This window comes from Rattus norvegicus, chromosome 3 (assembly GCF_021556685.1).
Source record: "Rattus norvegicus strain SHRSP/BbbUtx chromosome 3, alternate assembly SHRSP_T2T, whole genome shotgun sequence".
Classification (NCBI taxonomy): domain Eukaryota; kingdom Metazoa; phylum Chordata; class Mammalia; order Rodentia; family Muridae; genus Rattus; species Rattus norvegicus.
In genome coordinates this window covers 1,699,308-1,714,268 of record NC_141536.1, presented here as the reverse complement: position 1 = coordinate 1,714,268, position 14,961 = coordinate 1,699,308, and the positions used below count along the sequence as shown (strand labels likewise).

General features: G+C 40.3%; 1 protein-coding gene and 1 pseudogene across 2 annotated transcripts in view; both read right to left on the bottom strand.

The window, feature by feature from the left end:
• The window catches only part of LOC147995335 (uncharacterized), a 305,835-nt gene that overhangs the window by 36,526 nt on the left and 254,348 nt on the right, over positions 1-14,961 (bottom strand). The gene's annotated exons all lie outside the window — the stretch shown is intronic.
• The window catches only part of Ralbp1-ps4 (ralA binding protein 1, pseudogene 4), a 31,647-nt pseudogene continuing 24,327 nt past the window's right edge, over positions 7,642-14,961 (bottom strand).

Sequence of the window (14,961 nt, the reverse complement as noted above, 5' to 3'; positions counted from 1 at the left end):
CCAAGTAACTCTCATTTCATTTTTCAGTCCTTCCATATATCCCTTGGAAACAATCCCCCCTCACTAAATTTCAAATATTAAAATTAAATAAAAATTTAAATTTAATTAAAAAATCAAACTAAAATTAAAAAAAATTAAAAATACAGTGTGTGAGATGTGTTGTGCCATAAGTGGTCACACATTATACCCTCTTGTCCAAACAGATTTTCTTGCAAATGTATAATGAAATAAGTCTGGTTTAAGCTCTCTGTATTTTACTATTCTCTCAATACTGGAACCTCCTGGAGATGCCTCTCCTTCTATATCCTAGTAGCTTGCTGTAGCCTTTAGTCATTGTGATACTTCAGCTTTGAATCTGTAGGATCTCCCCCATCATATGCTCCAGCAGCAGGATCTAGGGCCCCTATATATATGTAGCAGATATGCAGCTTGATCTTCAGGTAGGTCCCCTACCAGTTCGTATGCAGACTGGCTTTGACTCTGTAGTCTACAACTGGATTGCTTTCTTTTATCTGGGCTGCTTTGCATGGCTTCAGTGGAAGGTGATTCACTTATTCCTGTTGTGAATTGATGTATGAGACTGGGGTAGTGTCAATGGAAGGTCTACACTACTGAGGTAAAGAAGAATGGAGGGAAAAACAGGTTGCAAAGATAGGACTTGGAGGAAGGGACTGCAATAAGGATATAAAGTAAATAAATTAGTGAAGAATATTGATGTATATGTGTTTATAATAAAATTAACAGCTACAGTATACCTGAGGATCATAAAACTGTACCTGAAATAGGTTAGTGCTAAAATAATGGAAAGCATACAAAATAATATACACCAATTATTCATCATTACATATGTATATACATATACATATACAAATACATGAACATATACAAGTACACTTACACGTATATGTACACACACAAACTCACACTCATACACACACTCACACACACATATATATGTATACACACATACATATATCTATATCTATCTATATCTATATATGCAATGTGCTTTAATATGACCAGCAATTCACATGATGTGAATATTTTTATTAATATCATGGTCTCACCACTGTGAAACACAACTATACTATACTCCAAAAATAGGGCTACAATGGAAAAAACAAACAAAACCTAGGTAATCCGGATCTTCTAAAATTTCACTCTAGTCCTCTTGGATTACCATTATATGTACAGATTATTGTTGGCTAAAACATCAATATCTAATTAGAAAGAAGGAAAGAACAGTAGAAAGAAATGATTAACTTACTTTAAACTACATTAAAAATCTCCCTTCCCAAATCTTCCTGAAATAGATCAATACATATTCTACTCCACTCCATAGGAATGCAATCCTAAGGTTTCTTGTTAGAGAAATCATCTTTGTAAAGTATTCCCAATTACTGAATAATAATTAGACCTTTGTTCCCAAAGGCAAATTTCAGATTCCCTTACTTTCTTAAGACATCACTCCCAAATAATGAATTTCTCGAAATCTGACCCCACATTACATGTGGAGCTATGCCCACAGATAACCTGTAACTGTTTAAATTATTCATGGAAGAATCTTTTATTATTACTAATACACATATGAGATGTTTTAATAGTATAAAGTTTGGTTCTGGGATCTGTTGCAAAAGGCTAAACAAAGAAAAAGGAGAATTTTAGTTTAGACCATCTTGAAAATAATGTAAGTTAGAAATCTAACTACAAAGAACAAATAGCGTAAATGTTTTGTAGACCAACTCATAGTATAATCAGAATTCAAAAGAAGTAAGAATATATAGCTAGAGTATTACATAAAATATTTTCTGCAAATCACTTTTCTGTACAGAATCATGGAAAAAACATTTTTCAAATTATTTAGGAATTTCAGTGTACTAGATGTGTGAGTACTACCTACAGAAGCCAGAGGAACATGTCAGGATCCCTGGTAACAGAATGAATGAATATTGTTGCCAACCATGTGTGCTCTGTGTGTGAAAACATCCAGTGTTATCAAACAGCAAACCATCTTTCTTGCCACCATGGGGACACATTTAATATCTAATGTATTATGAATCGATGACACACCCTTATAACAATCTAGAACATAAGGAGCAAAATCACACTCATGACTCTACTCAATGCCCTGGTTTTAGAATGAATGAAGATTTTTGAAGACCATGTGTGTTCTGTGTATGAAATCATCCAGTGTTATTAAGCAGCAAACCATCTTTCCATCTATCATAGAGTGGAGACACATTTAATATCTAATGTAGTATGAATCCATGTAACACTCTTGTGACACTCTAGAACATAAGGAGCAGAAAGCAGACTAATGACCCTACAAAATGCAATTATAAAAGCTTCGCTACAGCAAGACAGAGATGCAGGGCTCCTGGGTTGCAATGGGAGCTCAAAGCTCTGGTTAAGTATGAAATCATTCTATGTATCACACAGAAAAATGATACAAAAAAGTCAAAGCTATACCTGATCTAGACTTCTCTAGGTAGTTATAGTTGAGAAAGAAGAATTCAGTAAGAGGTTCCTGTTCTAATCAATGACATATATTGACCATGTGAAATATTCACAATGCCATGGTAACAATTCTAGGATGCAAGTAACCCACAGGTATTATACACACTTACTTCTTTTAATTTGTCTCACACAGGAACTAAACCAATACTCTAAACTGACCTGAACACGTGGTGTTACATAGACTGTCTTCTAACTCATGACATTTATAAAGGAGAAGGCTCCCAGGTAAGATTACAGACCTGGTTCAACACGCTAGCTTGAGAAATGGAAATGTTTAAAAAGTGACAATACATGTCTGACCTAAGGAAACCTCTTGCATAGAACATCATTCTAGCTTATAATCCTGTAAACACAAGCCTATATACATTACAAAAGCTTTGCTTCTATATTGGTGCAGTTCTCCAAGTGTTTACTGTATCATTACCTTTGAATGGCATTAATTTTTCCAGCCAGAGTTCCTTCATCTGGGATGCTAGGCCAATTTTCATAAAAATCCAAGGTTAGTAAGCTTCCATCAATGGTAATAATAAAATGCTTTTTTTTAATTGAAAATAAAACAAAAATAGTAATGGTCAATGTACATTGTAGAAAGTACTTGAAAAACATTTTTGTTTAAAATTAGCAGTTTAGACCAGTGATTCTCAACTTGTGGGTCATAATCATTACGGGGTCACATATATTTTCTATATCAGATATTCCATCCATTTTTCTTTATAATCACATCAGGAGCAAAATTTGAATTATGAAGAGAAGCAAAATGAAGTAATGGTTAAGAGTCACAAAGCCATGAGACAATATATTAGTGTTACAGGATTAGGGAGGCTGAGAATCATTGGTTGAGAGTGTACTTCCCCAAAAGATTCCCCAACTGCCCTGGCTCCAGAATCTTGGCTCAAAAGTGGAACCTATATATGCAGCATCTTATTTTTTTCTTTCCTAAGACTAGAATCAATGAAGCAGAGTCCTAGTTGCTATAGCAATGAAGTAAACCTACTGTCTGTTCAAATTGCCTCTCCTGGCTTCTAGACTACACCATTCCTTGCAATCATAGATCTCCACTCCACTTCCCAGCTCAAAGCTCTCTCTGCCTAAAGGAAACCAGCTCCTACATGGAATATCCGGACAGGAGCCTATCATAAGTGCCCTCTGAGAGGCTCCATCCAGCAGCTGACTGGAATAGGATATGAAGAGCCATAGCCAATCATTGGATTTTATGGAACAATCAGGGACTTGTAAGGAAGAAATGGGGGAAGGATTCCACACCCTAAAGGAGATAGGAACTCCATAGGAAGAGCTACAGAATCAACTATTCAGGACCACTAGGGGCTATCAAAGGCTGAATTACCATCTAAAAAGCCTACAGAAGCTGTACCAAGACCTACTGCACATTTATAGCAAACGTAAAGTTTAGTCTCCATGTGTGTCCCCCATAATGTGGAGTAGGGCTATCTGCAAGCTCTTGACTTGAAACTCCTCCTCAACTGGCCTTAGGGGAGAAGATGGTCTAACCCTGAACAGAGTTGAGGTGCCAAGGTAGTAGGATAAACCAGGGGACCGTAACTGGCTCAGAGAAGGAAAAAGACTTTGTGAGGAGAGAATGGGGGTGGGTTGTCAGCATAGGAGACATAAAATTAACAAATAAATAAATGTAAAATAATAATAATAATGATTATAATAATGATGATAGTAACTAATAAAATAAATGAACAAAACAAAGAAACAAAGACCATAGTCTTCTTCTTGGAAACAGGCAACTGTCAAAAAATGGCAGCACCAGAAATTACCTGATCCTAATTGTATAATTTGGTGAATGTGTAGAATACACACAGAGTAAGGCTGTAACATGTAGACCTCTACTTACAGACCACCTGGAATAGTGATGAAGTTTCTTATATGTTTTCCAAGTGAGAAAATCTCAGTTTCATATCTTTTTCTTAAAATTAGTAAATATTCAACAATATAAATTAAGTTGTAAGCATCAGTTTGTTTAAAGAACAGAAACTGTCTTTGTTCGTAAAATACCGCAAATAACTTTCGTGTTGTACTAAGGGTAGTGAAAGATCCCACGCAGAGAGACCCTTACTCAAGTCTTGGGAAATCGCGGACCCCAGACACAGAGACACAATTTTGGATGTAATAAGCAAAGGCGAGGTTTATTACGGAGACCTATTACAGAGATCTCCGGGCCAACACGTATCCCACACAGGGGACAGAGGTGTCGACCCAGAGGCTGGGAGAAAGAGTATTTAAAGGCAGAGGCTGTGAGCCCCAGGGGATGGGGGGATGTCAAAGGGGAATGCAGGCAAGTTATAGGCTTGTTTTATGCCTCCAGGAGATAAGGGGACGCCAAAAGGTTTTATGGCCCCCTGGTTCCTGGAACAGAGCTACTAAATCAGGAGAAGGGTCGGGTCTTCAGGTCCTCATTATTTTTAAAAGTTTGTCAGAATTGATGAAGCATCTGTATTTGAAACACCTCTGGTTAGGCTTGGGCCGCTGGTTTCCTGGGGTGCTCTCTGTAGGACACAAAGGCTAGAAAGCACAAGTAGGGGCTTAAATAAACATCACAGGGGCAGAACAAAGAACAGTTAACTCACACCACGTGATAAGCAAAGTAGTTCTCTGGCATTTTTAACAATCTGTCTTCCAGAGACAGGTCCTGTTGCTGAGTTTCGGGCTAATTTAAAACTCTATCTCTCAGTAGCAAGTCATAAAATTGGAAGAATCCCGGGTGCTCTCATACCTGTAAATTTCTTTGAATGCACATGGCTACATTCAGTCACTGATCTTAACCTATGATGTGGTCCTAAGTTTCTGGCAATTTGAATCAGACACACTTGGCAAGCTCAAGAGCCAAGGAAGAATCTTTGGGTACCTTTGCCCAATGTTACTAAACATAGTTAATCGCAGAACATTATGTTTTCTCTTGATGTCTGGGCCATAGGTCCACAGTCTTCTGAGAGGTGAATTCAGATCAAGGCCCAAACAGAAATAAAACAAGGATATATGCTCTAGAGTCACTGCAGCTCCCTGACAAATTAAGAGTGCTAGACAGGTGAAATGTAGCTTAGGTTAATTCTTGACTACTTGACATGGAATTAGAATGTCAATATCCGGCAAAAGTGAAAGTGCTGGATTGTTTTTTGATTGACAAGGAAAACAATTTTGTTTATCTACTGGGCAGAGGGCAATATCAAACATTGACAGCCTATTGTGGGCCAGTGGTGGACTAGCCATTTTGAATTGTTATTTGTGAGGGATAATTTTTGGTAAGTATTATTTAAGACATGAATTTTGTAAAACAAACTTTTATCACTGTTACTACTTGTCCCGCTATTACTTTACAATATATAGCCTGAGGTGAATCAGTAGGAATATATGTAATGCCAAACTAAAGCCGATCTGCTATATGATTATTTTACCTTCCAACAGAAGCTGTTCACCTGTGTCTTTGGGATGAATCTTGTGACATTCTAATCTTTGTCAGACTTTTACCTGCCATGTGTCTTATCAAGAGATCATGAGTCCATGGTTCCAGGAAACAGAGATCGTACAACAAGCACCCATTCTTCATTCCAATTAATGTATCATTCGGTGTCTATCTTATCACTCAGGGACCAGTGTGAATATTCAGATAAAGTGAAATTGCTGGTTAGTTTTTTGATTGGGAATGAAAACAATTCCATGTAGGGAGGGCAATATCCAATATAGAACACCAATTCTTTTTTTTTTTTTTCTCAAATGGCTGCTGAATTTATTTCCTTAATCAATAATGGTCCTGGCAAAAATTAGTTAACCAACACTGAGACATTTGTAATGAAATTTTAAAAACCCATGATACCTTGATAGAAATTAGTTTACACAAACAAAAAGAATTCTTCGATATTGCCAGCAAATATAGAATGAGTGTCGCACATCTGACAGGTGCAGCAATGCATTTATACATTTTCATTTGACACCTGACCACGTTTCCAGTCTCCATAACATCTTCTCTCCAGACTTAAAAAAATAGTATGCTGATTTCTATAACAAAGCTTTTTTTTATACAAAAATCAAATAATGGCCAACAAGTCACAACAGTGCAATAGGTAGGGGCTAATGAAAAATCGCACAAAACAGGTGCTGAAATAAATACTAACTAGGAGTAGACTGGAGCCCTCCTGTGGGCTTCTTGCTCACTTTAGAGTGTGGGATCTGTCTTCAGAGCCACAGGGGACCTCCCTGGGGGCCACTCATCTGACAGTGAAATCTGGTTGCCTAAGAGTCAGGCCTCCCAGACCGCTGGGAGCAGTTGTCTGGGTTAGAGGCAAACACCAGGTCGGGTCAATTACAGTTATGCTTTCCTTCCTTCCGCTCAGTTCTGTCAGAGTCCTTAAGCAGCCCCTTGAGATGACATGGACAGGTGAAAGTTGTGCATGAGAGCATCTACATTGCTTTTCCTGGCAGAGGTGTGTGTATCCCAGCCCAAGCTAGCAACTGAAGTCACTGTTGAAGGTGACTTTCCTGGAAGGTCAGTGTGGAAAAGGACTCTGGTGTGAGAAGCGTCCTGTGCAACCTCAGGGCCACCTCTGAGAAGAGGCCCTTGCTGCTCCCTGGCAGTGAGTGGGTGGCCTGCGCTGCCCAGGCTGGTGGCAGGCTGCATGATAACCTCCGTCTGCAACCAAACTGGGTTATCCTGACTCACACTGACAGACCCCGAGCTGGAAAAGCAAAGTGGTACACACAGAGCAGGTACAGGGAATGCCAGCGAGAGCCTTTTTGGCCAGTCAGAGAATATGAGGCAGCTCCCCATTGAACAATCTGCACCAAAAGGTGTGGAAGGCACGAGCAAGAGTGGCCAGGGACCCTGCAGGGCTGGTGACACCACGAGCGTCCACAAGGCAGGCGCAGAAGTGACCTGGTTTGGTTCCCACCCTTTGATAAGAAAGAGATCCTGATTCTACTGTGATTTAAACAACAACAACAAAAACAAGACAAAACAAAACAAAAAAAAGCAAAAAGGTTTTTGGTTTAAAAAGAAGCCACTCAAGGGTGAAAATAGTTATTTTTATCAAAGACAATTAATTTTCAAATAAGCTGACACTATCTGGAAATGCCTGTGTTCCCTGCAAGCCCTCCACCCCCGAGTGTCCACTGCTTCACCCTCCCAGGACCTGAGCCTGACACGGAGTCAGACGTGTGCAAGAGTGAGCGTCTCTGAGAGCCTTTACAGAACGCTGCCGGGCAGGACAGGCAGTGGACTCTCGCTTACACTATGATGCACAGGGCCGGGGCAGTTCAGATGCGTCTCCTTCGGTCTTTGCTGGGCGAGGGCTTCACCTGCTCCTTGGCTGCTATCACCTCAAGGACACCTTCACAGGGCAGTGGGCCTGTGCCCCTCACCTCTCAGGCTCCTCCTCCTCCTCCTGGAGCTGTTGCTCAGACTTGGCTCGCTGCATCTGGAGCAACTGGAGCTGCACTCAGAGCTCAACGATGGCCTCCCGTTCTTCACCGACTGCTTGGTTCAAGTGATTTATTGTTCTTTATTTCTAACTCTTCATTCTGACTCTGTAAGTCTTCCAGAATGATCTGCAGCTCCTCCTCATCCTTGCTCTCACACTCGCTGTCAGAAGAGTGCTCCTCTGTCTCGCTGCGGCCATGCTGGTGACTGGATCTCCGCAATCTCAGCTCGGAGGCGGTGGACCTTTTCTTTCTCCTAGGTGATCTGACTAGGCAGAAACTGCTCCATGGCCAGGAGCTCCTCCTGCTCAGTCAGGATCTCATTCTCCTGGGCAAGGAGGATATTTATGACCTCCTCATTTTCCAACATTGACTAACTCAAACTTATTTATAAAAAAACAAAAAAACCATTTCTTCTTTGGAAACATCCTCTTTTGAAAGGCTGGTTATGTCCTGGGAAATCTTGGTCTCACACTCTTGTCTTTTAGCTTCCTTCGGCTTTCTCTTGAGGGCAGTCAGAATCCTCTGTACTTCCCATAGTACAGAGGATTCTTTAGATGAGTCCTATATCCCGTGCTGCAGATCTCGATGTAAACAGTTCAAAAGGAACTCCTGTCTCCTGATCTCTTCCTTGATGCCTGCTTGGGTCTCTGGCAGTGTACGCATTGTGGCCATGTTGGACCAACGCAGAGGTCTTGTTACTTGCTTCAGGACCACGGTGCTAAAGAGCTCTTGCACGTGTGTGAAAAGCACATACAGGACCCGATTGCTGGTCTGGAAAGTTGGGCTCAGCACTAGAGAGATGTTCTGGACGTTCATCTTGGTTTCTATCTCCTTCGCAATGATGTGGTCCATGTGCACAATGAGCCAGGAAAGCAGAAGATGGTTATACTCCGGCAGTTAGGGAACTCCTGCACTTTCTCCATCTCTGTGATCCTCTGAGAAGCCTCTTCAAATCGGGGCATAAGCTCTCTGGTAAGCAAATTCTCGGGAAGGTCTCGCAAATATTGCTTCAGCAAGCTGGCTACAGTGTTAGGTTCATATTCTTCCAAGTTTGGAGACTCCTCTGGGTCACAGGCTGCTCCTCTACCTTTGATTTGACTCCTGACCCTCGGTAGATGCCTTCACACTTCATGCCATGCTTCTCCATGTAGTCCACACACTCTCGGAAGACAGCTGGCAGCCGGATGCCGTCATACATCATGGTCCTCTCTACTGCGTCAGCCAAGGCAACGCCGAAATGGGTCTGAGACGTCCGTCTGAGGCACCTCTGACTCCTGAGTTGGCTTCTTCTTTTTCTTCTTCTCCTTCCACTCTTTAACAACATTGGCTTCTGTCAAGTCTTTACATTTCTTTTCTTTATGCTTTTCTTCTTTGGGCTTTTCTTTGATTTTAAAATCCTTTTCCTTCTTTTTAGAGAAGCTGGGCTTTTTGAACACATGGATTCCCTTGGACCTCTTCATCTTGGAAGGACTTTCAGCTTCATCTCCAGAGCTGTCTTCCTAGAAGGCAGCTTAGCATTCAGTCCTTTTCTCCTTTTCCTTAAATTTTCCTTTTTTCTTTCCATGGTCTTTCTCATCATCAGGATGCTCGTGGACGATGTCATGGGGAGGCGAAGGCTCACCGGTCCAGTACAATCCAGGAAATTTTGAAGGGCTGATCTCCTCGGAGCTGGGAGTCCGGGTCAACCCGCTGCCTTGCTCAGCCCGGCGGTGTTCACTAGGGCTGCTGGTGGGGGGCAGGAAGGAGCTGAAGCCCTGAGGAGGAAGGGAAGTGGTCTTCTGTTACCTATCCATTCCATCAGTGCCTGCAGCCCAGCGACAATCTACTCTGCTGAAGCCACTGCCTCCTGTGCTGTCTCCCTGGCTGACCGCAGGAATCCCATTCCCACCCTGCCCAGCCTTTGCCTGTTTACTATTTCTTGATCAGTGGTGGACTAGCCATTTTGAGCTGTTATTTCTGAAGAACATTTTTCGGTAAGTGTTATTGAAACATGTGTTTTGTGAAACACACTTTTACCACTATTGTAACTTGTTCCACTATTACTTCACATGGTATTGTCAGAGGTGAAATCAGTAGGAACTTTTGTAACGCCAAACTAAAGCCCATCTGACATATGAGGATGTTAACTTCCAACAGAAGCTCTTCACCTGTGTCTTTGTGATAAATCTTTGAGGTTGTCAGACTTTTAAATGTTATGCCTCTTATCAAGACGTCCTGTGTCCATAGCTCCAGGAAGCAGACATTGTCATGTAATCTCAAGGACAGAAATGACATATGCATCTCTACAGGGATGTTAATGTTGGTGATGTAAAAACCTTCCTTACCTTTAAGACAGATGCTGTTATAAGCATGTATTCTTCATTCCAGCCACTGTGTTGTTCACTGTCAAGCCTACACCTCAGGGACCAGTGTGATTCTTTAGGTAGAATTTCTAATATGTGATCTGATTCTTGTCTTTTCTCTGCAATTATGGATAACATACCCTGTGTGGGATAAGGATAAGCTTGTATTAATAGAGATCCACATCTGAAGCACAAATATGTCTTTTATTGTGATCCTGAGCAAGGACACTTTTGGGTGCACAGCAATAACTGAGAGGAATAAAGAAGTCATTGAACTTTTTTCTGTTTTAGCTTCCAAATACATTTTCTCCCCTAATCCATTTTTCCCCAATTTGTAACATCACAGTTTTGTTTGGACTCCTGTTCCCCAAAGCATTTTGGTGAATGGTCCTTTATTACTTTCTGTTTCCTTCTATGAATATCTTTCTCAAGCATGGCATTCTAAGTAAATATTGGGATATTTCCCTTCTAGAGATCAAATCAGTATTTTACTTCCTGTCTGTCCTGGCCTCTATTATGTACCCTAAGTTTTTTATTTTTATAAATATTATTTCCCTACTTCTAAGACTTTAATTTCGTTTTCTCTGACTTCTTTTTTTTTTCTTTTTTCTGGAGCTGGGAACCGAACCCAGGGCCTTGCACTTGCTAGGCAAATGCTCTACCACTGAGCTAAATCCCCAACCCTTTCTGTGACTTCTTATTTTTACCTATGTCTAAAGATGCAGTCACATTTAAGAACCCAAGTATTTGTCAATTATTCTTCCATAATTTTATTCTGTAAAAATAACTACCATACACAGATTTATTCCATATTTTCTCTATTTTCAATTGATTACATGATTAAAAACGTGGTTACCAGAAAATTCTGCTCTAAAATACCTAAGAAATGGGCAGTAATGCTCATGTGTCTGACAAGATAAATTGGTTCACACAAAGAATAAATTCCTAGCTCAGCTATAGTGCTAAAATAGAGGTGGACAGTAAATATATATTTCCAAAGAAGTTTAGTAAGTAGTTTAAAATAGATTAAGCCATATTAGGCAGCATTCAAATCTAGTCCACTATAATAAAAGATGTTAGTATATAGCAAAAAAAATAATGTATACATCTAATTCATTGATAAAGTAAAGTAAAAGTCTACAGATATTAATTATAAAAGATTGAGTAATCTCAGAGGCCATGCTATAAAGGGATCGACTCCAGAATAATATGGAGTCATAAAGAAGCTGGAGGACTTTACAGTCGGGTTATCAGCGGTGTACTTCCCTAGACCCATTTCCTCCAAGAAGATGGTGGGTTAGGATCTTTGATGCAATCAGTGTAAAACGTGGGAATACTATTTCTTTTTATTTTGTATTTTTGATTTCTTTCAATTACATGACTCATACTTCAGTGCAAATTATTCCTATTTTACAAGGATCTTACCTTCATGTATAGGTTATCTAAACATTAATCTGTTTAGTTAAACGAAGGTGCTGTAGAAACCCAAAATGATACAAGTTTTGGAGTAGGCAACTTTTTGTCTTCTAAAAGACCCAAAAGAGATTTGCTAAACAAACATTTCTGTTTTGTTTGTGGTGGATTAATAGATGTTACTCTTGGGTTAGTATATACATTGCCTTTGTTTTTTTGTGAATCTAAGAAAGAAGGGAAATCATTGCTGTAACTGAACTCATTTAGTCTTCATTTAGCCCTAGTGTACCCTTTTCCTTTTATCACCTGCATGCCTTATGCTATATCACAAACACGCAGAAAATAACTAATTAATATTATAACATTTATAATGATCTTGCTTCATAAGGCACTTGATATATAGTTCTATATGGTCCATTCTTCATGTATAAAGAGTAAGTTATTGTGTTTGCCTTGAAAGCTATGCTTTATAGGAATTAGAATCAAACAGTCATATAGTACCAATCTTTTCATTCCCTTGTGTGACTTTCTGACTGCCGTGGACAACAGTAAATTACCAGCAGTATCTGTACTTCACAACACAATTTGTCTAACTGCACTTCTGTTATATTCTTTGGCTTTCTCCACTGATCTGTGAGCTCAAATCTGAGATCGTAGTGTCTATGTCAACCATATGGGTTTATTATGATATATTTTCAGATTTTCGTAAGAGACTAGGATGGTGGCACATGCCTTTATTTCTAGATCTCAGAAAGCAGAGCCAAGAGGATCTCTGTAAATTTGATTTCAGTTTGGTTCACTGATCATGACAGCCAGAGCTGTTACATAGAGAAAATCCAATTTGCTATTGAGTTGCTATTTTCTTATATAAATTTATGAGATTCCACCTCACACTAGTCAGAATGGCTAAGAACAAAAACTATGGTGACAGCAAATGCTGGCGAGGATGTGGAGAAAGAGGAACACTCCTCCATTGTTGGTGGGATTACAGACTGGTACAACCAGTCTGGAAATCAGTCTCGAGGTTCCTCAGAAAATTGGACATTGAACTCCCTAAGGACCCAGCTATACATCTCTTAGGCATATATCAAAAAGATGCTCCAAGATACAACAAAGACACGTGCTCCACTATGTTCATACCAGCCTTATTTATAGTAGCCAGAAGCTGGAAAAAAACCCAGATGCCCTTAAACAGAGGAATGGATACAGAAAATGTGGTACATCTACACAATGGAATATTACTCAGCTATCAAAAACAATGACTTTATGAAATACATAGGCAAATGAAGGGAACTGGAAAATATCATCCTGAGTGAGGTAACCCAATCACAGAAAAGCACACATGGTATGAACTCATTGATAAGTGGCTATTAGCCCAAATGCTTGAATTACCCTAGATACACAGCACATGAAACTCAAGATGGATGACCAAATTGCGAATGGTTCACTTCTTCTTTAAAGGGGAACAAGAATACCCTTGGGAAGGAATAGGGAGGCAACGATTACAACAGAGGCAGAAGGAACACCCATTCAGAGCCTGCTCCACGGGGCTGGAGAGATGGCTCAGTGGTTCAGAGCACTGACTGCTCTTCCACAGGTCCTGAGTTCAATTCCCAGCATCCACATGGTGGCTCACAACCATCTGTAATGGGATCCAATGCCCAATTCTGGTGCGTCTGAGGACAGCTACAGTGGACTCATATACACAGAGCCGGCCCCACATGTGGCCCATACATATACAGCCACCCAATTAGACAAAATGGACGAAGCAAAGAAGTGCAGGCCAACAGGAACCAGATGTAGATCTCTCCTGAGAGACACAGCCAGAATACAGCAAATACAGAGGCGAATGCCAGCAGCAAACCACTGATCTGAGAACGGGACCCCCGTTGAAGGAATCAGAAAAAGGACTGGAAGAGCTTGAAGGGGCTCGAGACCCCATATGAACAACAATGCCAAGCAACCAGAGCTTCCAGGGCCTAAGCCACTACCTAAAGACTATACATGGACTGACCCTGGACTCTGACCTCATAGGTAGCAATGAATATCCTAGTAAGAGCACCAGTGGAAGGGGAAGCCCTGGGTCCTGCTAAGACTGAACCCCCAGTGAACATGATTGTTGGGGGGAGGGCGGCAATGGGGTGAGGATGGGGAGAGGGACACCCATATAGAAGGGGAGTGGGAAGGGTTAGGGGGATGTTGGCCTGGAAGCCGGGAAAGGGAATAACATCCGAATTGTAAATAAGAAACACTCAATTTAATAAAATAAAAAAGAAATGTAAAAAGAAGTACTCAAGTTAATAAAGATGGACAAAATGTTAAGAATCAATATATCATTGTAAGTATCATTTCTTTACATATTCTTAATTTCTTAATCTCATTTCTGTGTTTAACCTCTAGCATAAACTCAGGACCAGTGGAAAGAGGTACTAAAATTTGGAAGCAAATTCTAACAATAGGATAATATCTATAATGCACAGGTGAAATTTTCCCTCACATGGTAAATCCTTCATTACTGTTTGTTATAAATCATATTTTCAGTGCTCAATGATTTAACTTTAAGTTCTGGGAGTAGAACAACCTAGAAGGCCCTCATAGGGAAGAGGAGCAGCTGGACTGTTCGGCAGTGTATTATAGCCAGGAGTGCATGTCCTCCCAGTGGGGCAGCTGCTGAGTCCATGTTCGGTTTCCTTAATGTTTCCAATATTTGTTGCATTATTCTGGGAACATGAGGACTTTCCTCCAGGAGGATGGTATAGTGATTTTCCATGCCGCACTGCAGCCAAGGCCTCTCCAAAATCTCTTGGAGAATTTTCGATCATAAATTCTACTAGAGAAATCTATGAAAAAACAGGGCAAACACAGAGGGTCTCTGTCATTTTGCATGGTTGCAAAATCACATTTTACTTCTGAGTCTTGGAGGCTAAAAATATGCCATTCAAAATTCTGAGAAAAATTTAGCTGTTCTAAATAGGGGCAGGCTTTTGTCAGAAATTTAAAAGATTGTGAGATCAGATGTTCAAGTGTGATCATCACAGTGCAATGTTACATAAGAGAATGATTTCCAGTTTTTACATTGTGATGGCCAGTATGTGATACATACTGTACACTGAAATAGCTTTGGTTACATTTTATAATATATGTGTGAGCATGATTTTAAGGATGCTTATAGAAAGGCAGAGCTAAGGAGGGAAGATGGCCTCTGAATGTGGTTATCATCCTATTGAAAATTCACATGGGCTGTCTAAAA